This window comes from Nicotiana tabacum, chromosome 10 (assembly GCF_000715075.1).
Source record: "Nicotiana tabacum cultivar K326 chromosome 10, ASM71507v2, whole genome shotgun sequence".
Classification (NCBI taxonomy): Eukaryota; Viridiplantae; Streptophyta; class Magnoliopsida; order Solanales; family Solanaceae; genus Nicotiana; species Nicotiana tabacum.
Window position 1 is genome coordinate 104,514,589 of NC_134089.1, and position 14,223 is coordinate 104,528,811.

The following is a 14,223-nucleotide window of genomic DNA, read 5'->3' on the forward strand; positions in this document are numbered from 1 at the left end:
GAATAGGTGAAAAACGTTAAAAGGGCAAAAAAATGGGGTTGTGAAGTTTCCTAGAAATAGGGAGAAGAAAGAGCAATAGCAATTAGCAAGCCAAGCTTCCACCTTCTTAAGGTCATGAAGACATGACAATTTGCTGCCAAATTCTCACACTCCCACGTGGATGTGTGTCCCCTAGTAATTATCCAAAGTTCACACTTAATTATTTTATCCATAAATTTATAATTACTCTCCCACTAAAATTTATTAATTACCCGATTATCCACGTAATTAGGAATTATCTCAAATTACTTAAAATATTAGTAATTTTTAATACACTTTGTACACCTTACTATTATGGTCATGTGGTACCTTGTATGGTACTAGTCTATAAATGCTGGGTATTTTAGGTCGGGTCATATTTTATCCCAAAATGTCAAACTTCGATGAAATTTATTTTCTTCGATTTTCTTACCTTCTCACCTTCACGAATTTACTCATCACTTGTGTAAAACAGCAAAATGCTTATAATCTCATTCTCGAACTTACGTCGATTAGCTTATGACGAAATTTTAACATACCAAAATGCGGGATGTACCATCTCATTTCCGAGATTTTATCATTTTACTTATGGAGTACTTTCACGTACGAAAACATGGGGTGTAACATTATTCCCCTCTTTGAAACATTCATCCTCAAATGTTGAATGACACTTGTCATTTTCATAACTTATGTCTTCCTAATACTTTATTATTCTCATTGCCATTTGGGCAATTGTTATTTGAATAAATCTAAAGTCCAGGGTATTCCCCCTTAGGCCTCCTTCTCACACCACAACTTGTAGTCGGAATCCTTCCAATCTCATAACTGTTGCTACCTTTCGTCATGCAGCCTGTACAATTTTGACCTTGTAAGTGTGCCCAATCTCTAGGCTTCATATGTAGAGCTTGATAAGATGTCCTTTTGGGCATATATGAGTATACTGAAGTTCTTCGCTTGGTACTTTATTGAATTCACGAATATTGCTATATCTCATCGCATAGGTCCATTTAGCCATCCATATGAATTTACTGCCATAACTCTTACTTTAATTAATCGTTGCTGAGGTCTGCTACCAAATCCTAGCTTACTCTCGTTTCTTATTCCATATGTATATATTTATGTCCTTTAATGCTTCCTCATTACTGCTCATCTTTAGAATGACGACCTAATCTCATCTCATACTTTGTGACTTTTGTCCATCCATTGTTGATTCACCTCAATATTGATCTACAATATACCACTGATAACTTGAAACTTCTTACGTAATACTTTTCCCCTAGGGCTTACGTTACCTCAAAGAATATTTGAAGTGATTCCCATAATCGTATTTTATAGTGTCTCTATGTGGTTTAGCTTATGGGGGGTATCCTAATTTCGTGCCGCCAACGAAATCTTTTCTCTTTTTTTTTTTAAAATCATTATTCAAACGAAGGCCCAAATGTCATCTTTTATCTGTCACAATTATACCCTCATTTTATTACCAGGTCAACATTTCATTCCTTCTAAATGCTATTAATCTTAGACTCATTTGAGTTCATTAAGGCTATAGTGAGCTTTGTATAACATAGAGAAACTGTCTGCTCTTCTTTTTTTCATGGGCTTAATCCTAAAGGCTTATCCATTCTCGTCACCTTTTCACTTGCCTTTCCTCATCCTTACTCATGTTTTCTTAAAACTTTGCCGCTCTACCATACTTTAACTTGCGACCGATACATATCCATTTATAAACTTTCCTTCATCTTGCTTGCATCATAGATTTCCTTATGTTATTTTGGAACGTCAAGTGAGACATCACCTCATCCCCAACTTTTCTCTATTCTCTTAACTAGATCTCTCAGTACCTAGAAACCATAGGCTGGAAGACATGTCGCTGACGATGCCGCTATCATTCCCGGTTATTGGATCCCCATTCTTATAGCCTTCTATCTGAAGTATGGACTATTCATGATCTTCTACCTTTGAATATCTCGTACATTGTTCACCTTTACTTCACTTACCTTAAAATCTCGCATCGTATCTTCTATCTCTTTCGTGACCTCCTTTCCACCTAGGTGTAATTCATGTCCATAACTTGAATCTCTATTATAATACTCGCACCTTCGGTACATACACAATATGGTGGGGGCTTCGTACTGACTTCTTATAAGGCTGGTACTTCTTATAACTGGCTTCCTTGTAGAGCCATTATAGATTATGTTTGTTGTGTTATTTCTCTTGAACATCTGATATTAAGAGTGATTCTGTCATGTTCTCAAGCACAACTTCTATAAGTTTTCTAGGTCCAATAATCAGACTCCTAATTTACTTGGGTGATGTAATTCTTTAGTTTCCTCTTCCTTCTGATCAGCCTTTACGTAGGCTTAAGCTATCTTCCGATCTGTGACTCATGGTATCAGTTATTACCTTAGCCTTTCATGGGCGTTATGGAATATCCATGATACAATCTTCTAACAATTCAATCCTTTGTCTATGCCCTAGGCTCAATTATTTCTTTTAACTTATATCGGAGTCTTTTATGGTTGTATGATTATCGACAATTATGCTGCCTGGATAATGCTCCAAAATCTTGAGTGTATCCATAACGTACTAACTCTAGATCATTGATCGAATAATTCTTTCGTTCCATCTTAGTTTTTTTTCAACGTAAGCTATTATGTTTCCTGGTCTTTCTGCCCCTTGTTGCGTCCATACTTAGCTTATCTTAGTGCCCACACTTGCCAGGGTTTTCATGCAACTCATGTGATCTCGAATATTACTTTTAATTCTTACTTCCCATTCATTAGCCGCGGTAGGTGCCATTTTCCTTTGGAATGCTTACAATGTTGTTGCGAGATTGTTGTTACACAACCATTTCCTCTTTAGGTCGTTGTGCTTAAGTTGAAGCCTTCTTTCTTATCTCCTCAGTTAGTCTTTCGTTGTAGTACTTAGGGAGAACCCTTGACTCTTGTAAAGCTGTGAGCTTATTACGGACCTTTTTGATGTCCTTACTTGCCTATAATCATCCGTAATTGCTTACTTCTATGCCTTTGTGCTTGTATGGTTTCTTTTGAACTGATATTTTGACTGCCTTCCTAGTGGAACTTTCTTTTATCCCCTTAACACTCATACAGTGCCTTTAACTACCCCGACTCTTGTTTGAATACATCTCAAGTATTATAATGATATTCTTCGAGGCTGAATTCTCCATGTTGGGTTCTACTATGTTTATCTTACACGATCTGATGACTCGTTTGTAACCTCTTGTTTAGCCATAATTGGGATCTTCCTAACCAATTACTAACTACTCGTTGGCCCATTCTCATATCAATATTCCTCATAATCTTTCTTGGGTTATTTCCTTTGTCGTAACTTACGTCTTGCACTAGCTCCTTATTTATTAATAACGGCTTGGGTAGGAACTTTACTTTCTCTCCTTGATGTCGTGCTTGCACAATATTCTTGAATTGTAGAGTATCTGTAAGATTTGGATAAGTGCCATCTCATTCCTCTTTCATTTATCGCATTCTTCCTTTACCATTCCATAGTTACTAGAACCAGTTAATTCTGAATTAATGCCACATCACTCCATATTCCCTCCTTTAGGGGTGTACTAAGAGCTGAAGCCACGAGGATCTACCTATAGACGTTTTACCTCTTCATTTTTGGCATCGTTTCTCACATCAATCATACTTACTCACCTTGCGACAATCCTTCTGTACCAAGGATGACAAATTCCCTTACTCGCAAGGGTGACACTTAATGTAACTGGTACATACAGTCCCTTAAACTTAACTTTGCTAACATTGCTTGCTTTAGGGAAGCGTCTTCCTGAATGACCATTCTCTGAATTTCTCATGAACCTTCTTCTTGTCCGTCCTATTATTGTCGGAATACGATCTGAAATTCTCATGATGCTAACTATTACCAAATCACTCAGTCCCTAATTCATATTTAGTTTATCTTATTCACCAGCCCATACAGATTTCTATTACTCTGGGGTCTAACTCTTCATCTTGGTAATCGCGCTAGAGTTGCGGATTTATTTCTCGAAATGAGGACATGACTATATGGCCTATACTCTTTTGTTGTCCTAAGTCCTGTCACCCCTCGTCTTTTCCTTCACTTGACTATGAATTTTGTAATATTGTCATCTTTTGATCTACCGTTGTCATCCGTGTACCACATCTTACTCATAATGCTTCATTAACTCTTTTCTTATTTTCCGCTAACATTTATGTCTATCACTTTATTCTGAAAACTCGAACAAGACATTTTTTTGCTTTTAGCTTCCCTTTTCTCCTTCCCGTGGCTCTTCAAGTTGCTTAACATTCTCGCTTTACTAAGGATGCGAGCCACACTAAGGTAATATGTATCCCTTCAAGGCTTATAGTGCATGTTTTTGTAGTACTTATATCTGGCTGCACTATTTTAAAGTGTACCATCTGGGTGTCTCACAAGGAGATCTATTAGCACATTTGCAATATCCTTTGGAAATGTCAACTGTCACAAACAATTCATCCATCATATCTTCTTATACTACTTTTATTAACCCCCATAGGGCATATCTAGAATGGGTGCGACCAATTGTATATACCTCTGTTACTATTGAATATAACTCAAAAAGCTTATGTGCCTCTGCCTGAATTATAAACACTGTTAACCTTTGTTAACTGGGCGCCTCGTACCATTTTTTATCTTGCTTCTTTTGCTTGTTGAAACTTATATTTATCTTCTTAATTTCTCATTTTCTTTCACCATAAAGGTGGATAGGCATTCTTGCCTTAAGGCTTCTTATCAAGAGGCTTACACCTTTCAGTACGCACATAATCTGCTGAAGATCTCACATTTACTTATTATAAGCATGATACAAATTCTAGTTCCTCTGATTCAACACTTCCACAGCTATATCTCTTATCGATCATCTTTCTGAATGTAGGAATTGCTTTATTATGAATAAAAATAGAAGTTCGGGACTTGAATTCTTATAAGTGAGCTCTACCACACGATCTAGAGTAAGAAGAAATAGTAACAGTCTTAAATGCCATGTAGCCTCCTGCTTATAAGTGTGGTGCACGACACACCCATAAACAAGACTCTACTAGACACGGCTTGTAGACTCCCTAGGACAGAACTACTCTGACACCACTTTTGTCATGACCCAAACCGATGGGCCATGATGGGCACCTGGTACCTTACTCAACCGAGTATCAACGCAACGTATCTTTCTTATTACATCATCATATACACATGACATACGGGATTAATAGGCCAACATGATCATTTATAAATTCAAAACATGGGCCGACAAGGCCGTACAATCTTTCACGTACACAACATATGTCTACAAGACTCTAAGAGTACATAAATGTCATAAAGGTCGGGACAGAGTCCCGCCATACCAAACAATACACGTCTAAATCATACTAACCAAATACACAACTTCAAAGCAAATGGAGTGCACCAACATCTTCCCCTGAGCTGATAGCCTACTTGGAGGGCTCTCGACCTGTCTATCTGGACCTGCGGGCATGGAACGCAGCGTCCCCAGGAAAAAGGGACGTCGGTACGAAATAATGTACCAAATATGTAAGGAAATATACTAAAAGCTGAAACTGAACTAATAATATAATAACTACAAGTAGCTGGAAGTCAACGATAATCTGAAGATGTGCTTACCTGCTAATACTGACTCAACTTTCTCAATATAGTAAGTAAAATAGCTGTCCGGCTCTATAAGGCTCAGTATATATATATATATATATATAACTGCTCTGCCGTAGTAGGCTCGCTCATAGACGCTCGGCCATACTAGGCTCTGTATCTCGACCAACTAGGCTCGCTCATAAGTGCTCGGCCACAACAGGCTCGGTATATAACTTACCATCTGATCAGAGGTTGCCTAATAGAGGCCTGCCCATCGATAATAGCTCGATGGTAATGAAAATACTTTTAATACTGTATATATGTAAACTCTCTGCTCTTTTGACCGAAAGAAGGAAATACTCAACTAAATATGCAGTCCCGATAAGAAGAATATGGTAATTTACAAAACTAGAAAAATATATGTAATTTGCGAGACTAGCAAAATATACACAAATTTCGGGATACGAATTTTTCTTTACGCCTCATTATCGAACTTGTGTAATTACGATATCATGCTAAAATGAAGGAAAAGCTTAGCCTTAACATACCTGGAGTAGGGAAAACTCCGTATTATATTCTTAGAAAATTACGTTGCAGATTATCTCCTTTTGTAAAGGATTCATGTGAAATCTTGTTTAAGAATTCCATCCATACTTAGCAAGCTAATCAATATCATCCCACTTTAAATCCACTATAAATCTTAGCATCTGATCTAACGCCTTGAAGAAGTAAATAGACAAGTCCAAGATTTTGAATCCATTATACTATGTCATACTTAATAAAATGATAAATCTTAGAAATTCCAATAAATTATTGTACCCCTTTGGTTGAAATTCCTCAAAAACGAAACCTTTTTTTCTTTTGGGTAAGAAAATGAAAGGAACATTTAGATTTAGATAATTTAATCAAGACTTACACCAAGAATAGGTGAAAAATGTTAAAAGGGGAAAAAAATGGGGTTGGGAAGTTTCCTGGAAATAGGGAGGAGAAAGAGCAATAGCAATTAGCAAGCCAAACCTCCACCTTCTTAAGGTCATGAAAACATGACAATTTGCTACCAAATTCTTACACTCCCACGTAGATGTGTGTCCCCTAGTAATTATCCAAAGTTCACACTTAATTATTTTATCCATAAATTTCTAATTACTCTCCCACTAAAATTTATTAATTACCCGATTATCCACGTAATTAGGAATAAACTCAAATTACTTAAAATACTAATCATTTTTAATACACTTTGTACACCTTACTATAACGGCAATGTGGTACATTGTATGGTACTAGTCCATAAATACCGGGTATTTTAGCTTGGGTCGTATTTTATCCCAATATGTCAAACTTCGACGAACTTGATTTTCTTCGATTTTCTTACCTTCTCACCTTCACGAATTTGCTCATCACTTGTTTGAAATAGCAAAATGCTTATAATCTCAAAATAATCTCATTCTCGAACTTGCGTCGATTAGCTTACGACGAAATTTTAACATACGAAAATGCGGGATGTACCATATCATTTCCGAGATTTTATCGTTTTACTTATGGAGTACTTTCACGTACGAAAACACGGGGTGTAACTGTGAGCACGTGATTTTTGCTTCCACGATAATTACTCCAAAAGAAATCGAAAAATGAAACAAATTGTCTTTGTGTATAATTTTGAGAATTTGCGTGGCAATTTTTTTTGTAGTCTTTGTATCTGATTGTTTATTTTATTAATTAAAAATACAAACAAATATGTTGCGTGTAAATTTAGGATCTTATTCTACTATTAGGAATTAATTAAATCGTATTTTTGGTTTTTTTAATGATGAATGAAAATCACAAAATAAATAAATAAATATCATTTTTGATAATTTTGTCATTTTTATCGTTTAATGGTGTGATTTTGTTCTTGTGTGAGTCAATTAATGTCTTTTTAATATAATTGTGATTTTGCAACTTATTTTAGGATTTTTGGTAGATTTAGTATTTAGATTAGAAATTAAAGAAGGAAAAAGAAAAGAGTGCAAAATTGAGGAAAGGATTCGGACCTGGGCTCGTTTATAAACCCAAAAATCAGTCTCAAAACACAGTGACCCAGTCCATCCCTCAGACACCAAAAACGACGCCATTTTGGAACCTCCCATCTGAACCGTTTGGTCAAACAGATCCAACGGTCCAGTTCAGCTCTCTCATTAATCCAAACGACGCCGTTTAGGCATAACCAATCAGAGTCGTTCATCCCATCCCATCTAACGGCTCTAGGCTTTCCCCAGATGCCCGACCCACTGATACCCGGATTGACCCATTCCCAACATTAAACCAAACGACGCCGTCTCTCTAAGGAAAAGATCAAGGCCGTTGATCATCAATGATCCGGCCAAAAATCAGACTCCCCTCCCTCATCCTCGTCTCTTTCAAAGACTGAACCCAAACACCCCTAAGAACCCTAGCGTCGCCTCTCCACCCCCTCACCATAAACCCGGCGGCAACGATGCCGGTGACCACCAGATTAACACCCCTAGTGCACCTCGACCCCCTGGACACGGATCTGCAAACCGTTTGGTTCGAATCAACTTACATCGTCTTGAATCTTCATCTAAAGATTCGAGCCAAACCTCAACTTATACCAACCGACCCCGAATGCACACCAGCTACTCCCCTGACTTTCCTCGTGACCAAACCAAGCCTGGTTTGGTTCGAATCTAACCAGAAAAGCTCGCACCCAAAATCTGAGCCCCGAGAACCCTAGAAATCCAAAACCTGGGGTTTTGTCCAATTAAGCGAAGGGTTGAGGTCTAATAGACCTTAATCGAGGTGTTCTCAGTTGAGAACATTTCGATTAAGGTCCATTCGACCTCAAAAGAGGTCGAGTCCAGTTCAGGCCTGGTTCATTTTATTCTTGATCTTCCGAGATAAGTTTCTTTTCCTTCTGCTTTTGTTTGTATTTGCATTTGCTTGTATGATTATTTATCTTGTTTAATTTTTATGTTATCTTCTTTCAATTCTGTCCGTCTTCATAAAGACCTTTTATGTAGTCATTTTTTCTTCTGATTATTTGTTACTTGTACTTACAGTGAATTATATGTCCAAGCTGTTTTGAATCATAGGATAGATAAGGTCGTGTTAAAATCCTATGTTGCATCTAAAGTCACTGAAAGCCATCTGATGCCCTGTTTGATATATTTTATTGTTTGTTACCTATCTGTTATAGCTCATGTGGTCAATTAAGTAAGTGTCGTCAACTAAACTCACTTGAAAACTAGAAAAAACATGAGGCTACCCATTCCAGTAGAATTCCTAGCATGACTCCTGCTCTTTGTGTTAAGAACTCGTATCAATATGCTGGTTTCAGTATAGTTTTGATCCTTGTTTGCATTCTCAATTGCCTACTTGATCCTTTGGCTTTGATTTGGTCAGGATTGGTTCCCAATATGACCTACTCATACCATTGGAGTAAATTCCTTGTTTGACTGAGTGTGAATCCATAAATGAAGGAATTGGTTGTAGCTGTAGAACTGTAAGCTAACCTGAAACCAGTCTTAGGAGTTAAGTCTATATAGACTATAACCTCAAACTTCTAAGTTTAAGCGTAATACAATAAATTACAGGAGTTTCAGGGGTATTCTGGGGTTCTTAAAAGTTCAGAAATGCTTAATGGCAAGTGGGCTGACAGTAAAGTACTAAAATATTAATTAAACTAATGGAATTAATTGACCAATAGTGGGATTAATGATATGTTAAGCACCTTTAATAGCTGGAAATCAGTAACAGCATGGGCTTGATGATAAAAAGCTGAAAATGCACATGAGAATGGTAGTGGAACCTGCTGTACAGCAGGTTCTGCACTACATTTTGAACTTCAGAAGATTAAAAAATAGAAAAGACTGCATGCCTAGACAATCCTAAGTGGAAATGACAGCCATTAGGAGTTATTTTTAAGCCCTGGGCAGCCTGTCTTTGAGGGGAGGTTCTTCTCTTCTATAGGGATATAAAAAGAGACCAAGAGGTTGAAACTAAAAAAAGGTAGAATCAGGGAAACGGGGGGAGGGGGGACTGGAAAAGAAACCAGAAAACAGATAGAGAGAGAGAGAACTAAGGGGAGGGTGGACAAATTTTTCCAAGCTTAAAAGCTGTGAGCTGCATCTATCAGGTCTTCTTTGGAATGGTTCGGAACATCAGTTAAACTACTTTTATCTCGTACCTGTCATGGGTGACAGATCGGCCATAGGAGTACTCCGGGATATAAACCAGGGCAACAAAAGTTCTGTTTTGGCTGTGAATTGCAGCTTGGTGTTGCTGGGTTTTCATTTGTTTGCTTTTGAGTCTGATGGGTTTATTTGCTACTGCTTCCATTGGTTGTAGCTGAACTCTTTCATTGGGACTTATCCTGCTTATTTTACTGCTGAAACTGCTGTCTTTGGTGTTTGCTGTTTGTTGTTTATCACTACTGCTGCGCTGATCACTCCTCTTTTCCTTCTTGTGTCCAGTATCCAGGTACCCACTAGATTTTCACACTGATGTAACAGTAAGGTTGAGCTTGAAACGAAAGATGCGAAGGATTTTAATCATTTGGTGTTGTACTTGAGGTTTTATAAAATGTTAGTGGATTTGTATAGTTTTGTTTTGGTTTATAACTCAATGGGAAAAGCATTAAGTAGTTTATACTTAATTGAAACTCAAGTTTGTTTAATACTGTGATCTATAGTTGTTTAGTTGTCTGTATGATATAGTTATGTAATTTGTGGAATGCACAAGTAGTTAGTATATCGATAGCTAAACTTCATCTCTAGTCATATTTTACACACATAAGGCAGACTGCTTCTAATCTTGCCAAATACAATATAGTTTTAAATCATTTGAGCTAACTCTATCAGATCGGATTTCATTAGGCAATTTATAGGACAATGCTTGAATCCCATTAATAACATCCTCTAATAGTTAATTTCATTAATCTCATTATAATGAGTTAGTTTAAATTCAACTTGAAGAACGTTTAGCGTGAGTTTAGCATTATATCAATCTTGTATGCAATTCTTTTTAAAAAGCATGTTCGCTCATGGAATAAGGCATGAAATAATTCCCCGCCTTACAAATTCGAGTTCGATTTTCCATTAACATCTTTTGTAATCTAATAATTAATAAGAGACTGGAGCTGGCCAAGCATGTAATTTAACTAGCGTATATTTTCTTCTTTCATTTTTAGAGACAAACATAATAGAAAAATGTAGTCACTGTAGGTTTATCCTTTTCAAAAAAAATGAGACGAGCCTCGCCAAATACAAATGCAAATTGCGGGGCCCTCAATAATTGGTCATAATAAATATTTAGATTTCTCGGGATGGACTGTTTAGTGTATTTCACTGCCTTCCCCAAAGATAATAACGCGTTAGACTCTTTAGGCGCGATTTAATTAAATTACCTTCTTAAACTCGGGTGCGCATTTATGTGACCCAAATCCAAATCTCAACGGAGTCTGAATGTATTAACAACCACGGACGCATTGATTGCGACGTGGTCCGAGATGCATTTTCACGACGTTGCAATTCCATAAAAGACAAATGATAATACAAGCGGTTTAAACTTAGTAAAAGCACACAAGTCATGACATGTATTAAAATCAGATATTTAGCCATTGTAACAATTTAAGCGACCGTGCTAGAACCACGGGATCCGTGGGTGCCTAACACCTTCCCTCGGGTCAATGGAATTCCTTATTTAGAATTTCTGGTTCGCAGACTTCATTTGGAAAGTCGAAAATTTCCTCGATTTGGGATTCAAGATAAACCGGTGACTTGGGACACCAAAAGCCAAACCTTTCCCAAGTGGCGACTCTGAATTAAATAATTAATCCCATTTCGAATATTGTCACTTAAATTGGAAAAACTCCCTCACATATTTACCCTTCGGGGCGGGCGCGCAAAAAGGAGGTGTGACAGCTCTGGCAACTCTGCTGGGGACAAGAACCCAGAACGTTTGTTCAGGGTTCAGAATTCGAGCTTAGAATAATTGTTATATTTGGCTTTATTATCTGATCTTTATTACATATTTGGGCATAACGTGCTAAATGTTGTCTTTTACCGCTTTGATATTATCTGAACTGTATATAAACTGTGCCGAAACCCTTCTCTTCTTACCTCCGGGGAGGAGCTTGCTGGTCAAGACTCCCTATTCTGTTAGTGTCATACCCTGAAATAAGAAAGAGGTCGGACAAGTTACAAAGCCGGACGATCTCGCGGGTCCCCGGTACGTAGCCCCCTCCTCGACTCGAGTTGTCCGCTCGGGTACACAGTCTAGAACATATGCCCAGGATGAACCTAGTATAACAAAACCTCATGCTGGATCCCTAGTAGGAACGCTTATTTGCATCACGTTGCATTTGACAGAGGGGACTCAACACAGGGGTTGGGTCCGTCAAGGACAAGCAACCCGAAATGAAATGACAAGCATCCCGTTTGTTTTACGCATTTATTTGCTTCAGATCTGCATGCTGACCGGTTTCTAAAATCAAAAAAAAAATTAAAGAAGAAGAGAAAAATAGAAGCGTAGGGAGATAACTACTTATTTTTAGAAAAATATAACCAATGTAAAAAAAGTGTCGAAACCTCGCCGAAATTTTCTTAAAAAAAAATGAAAACAAAATTTGTCTTTTAGTTTGATTTATTAAAAAAACATATATAATACAAAAAAAATATTTCCTTTAAATCACTCTCAAAATCCAAAAATATTTGTTTAAAAATAAAAAAAAGGAAAATTCAAAATTCAAAAAATATTTTTTCTTTTGTAGTATCTCTTTCATAAATTCAGACTAATAGTCCAAATACTTCCTTAGAAGATTTTTCGAAATTTCAAAAAACAAAAAGAGTGAAAAGAAGTTAAAATTCAAAGAAAAAATATTTCTTTAGTCGTCGTCTCTTTTCAAAAAATAATAATAAAAAAAACAAATAAAAAAAAATCGAAATCCAAAAATATTTTCTCCTTTTCTTTGTAAGTATTTTATTCAAAAAAAGGGTTAGTTTATTTCCTCTACGCCTAATCGGCCCGAACTACGCCGGTTTGATTCTCATAGGGTGTGAGATACGTAGGCAACCCTCATCGGGTCCAACCTCCCCTTTTTCAGAAATAGCCAAAATGTTAGAATTTTAATTTCATCATAAATGAGTCGGGTGATGCCATTTTTGGAAAGAATAGCCGAATGTTCCCGAAAGGGACGCCGGAAGGCTGACTTTGCATAAACAGCCATTTTTGTTCATTTTAAATTTTGACCAAATTGCCCAATGGCCTTAGGATCCTCGTCCTCGAGGCTCTGTGAGGCAGTGTTCCCCATGTCGGTTCACTACTCTGAAAAAAAGAGTCATAAATAAATCAAGTGACTGTTTTTGTCAAAAAAAATAGCCAAATGTTCCTGAAAGGAACGACAGAAGGCTTACTTTGCATAAACGGCCACTTTCGATCATCCTTTAGAGTTTGGGTCGATTAACTCGCACAGCCTTAAAATCTTCATCCCCGAAGTGCTGAAAGGCCGTGTTCGAAAAACGAATCTCTCCTTTTTAAAAAAATAAAAAATAAAAAATAGTCAAACCATTTTTCGAGTCAAATCATTTTTTGTTTAAATCACCTTAATAAATGTGCAGGATGAGCACAATGCAAAATGAACGCTTTTCGATAATGACTAAAATCCCTGTCAAGTTGCGGCTATGGTGGAATGATCTAGGTGTTAAAGGGCAAGATGAGGTTAAGAAATATCTGAAAGGTCTCACGGGTTTATTGGAAATCCAGCCTCGGGGAGATATCATAAGAGCTTTGGTCACCTACTGGGACACGGCACACAATGTCTTCCACTTCTCCGATTTTGAACTCACCCCGACTCTGGAGGAAATAGCCGGGTACATCGGAAATGCTGAAGTCCCATTAAGGCAAAAATACCTGGTTGCCCCAAGAGCTGTCACTGTGCATCGATTTCTAGATTCATTAAAGATACCCAGGACGGTCCATAACCCAGATTTGGCCGCAGGTTTCTGTAGTTCGCGCTTCATATACGACAGATATGGTTATGTAGGAGGATTCAACAATCCGGTTAACAAGCAATGTAGCAAAGGTAACCGTCAGAAGTGGGATGAGCATAGACGAGTGGCTTTCATGAAAACATTTTTGGGCCTTTTGGTGTTTCCGAGGAAAGACGGAAACATTGATCTGAAATGTTCGGGGTCGTCAGTACTTTGCTCACTCAGAACGAAAGCACTCTCGCGCCTATGGTAGTATCTGATATCTTTCGAGCTCTCACAGCCTGCAAAGCCAGAGGGAATTTTTTCGAGGAGTGTAATTTGCTGCTACAAATATGGATGACTGAACATCTCTGCCACCGTTCCGAGCTTTTGAGTTATGGTTCCTCGAAGAAGACATGCATAGAAGAGTTTTACACGAGAATCAAGGGGGTCAGTCTACCCGAGGGAGTTACGGCATGGACGTCATTCTTTCGAACCCTCACCGCCAGCCAAATACAATGGACACTGGGATGGTTGCCAGTTGATGAGGTCATATATATGCCGACCGCTAGGACCCACTTTCTATTGATGAGACTTAAGAGCATTCAGCCTTACGCGC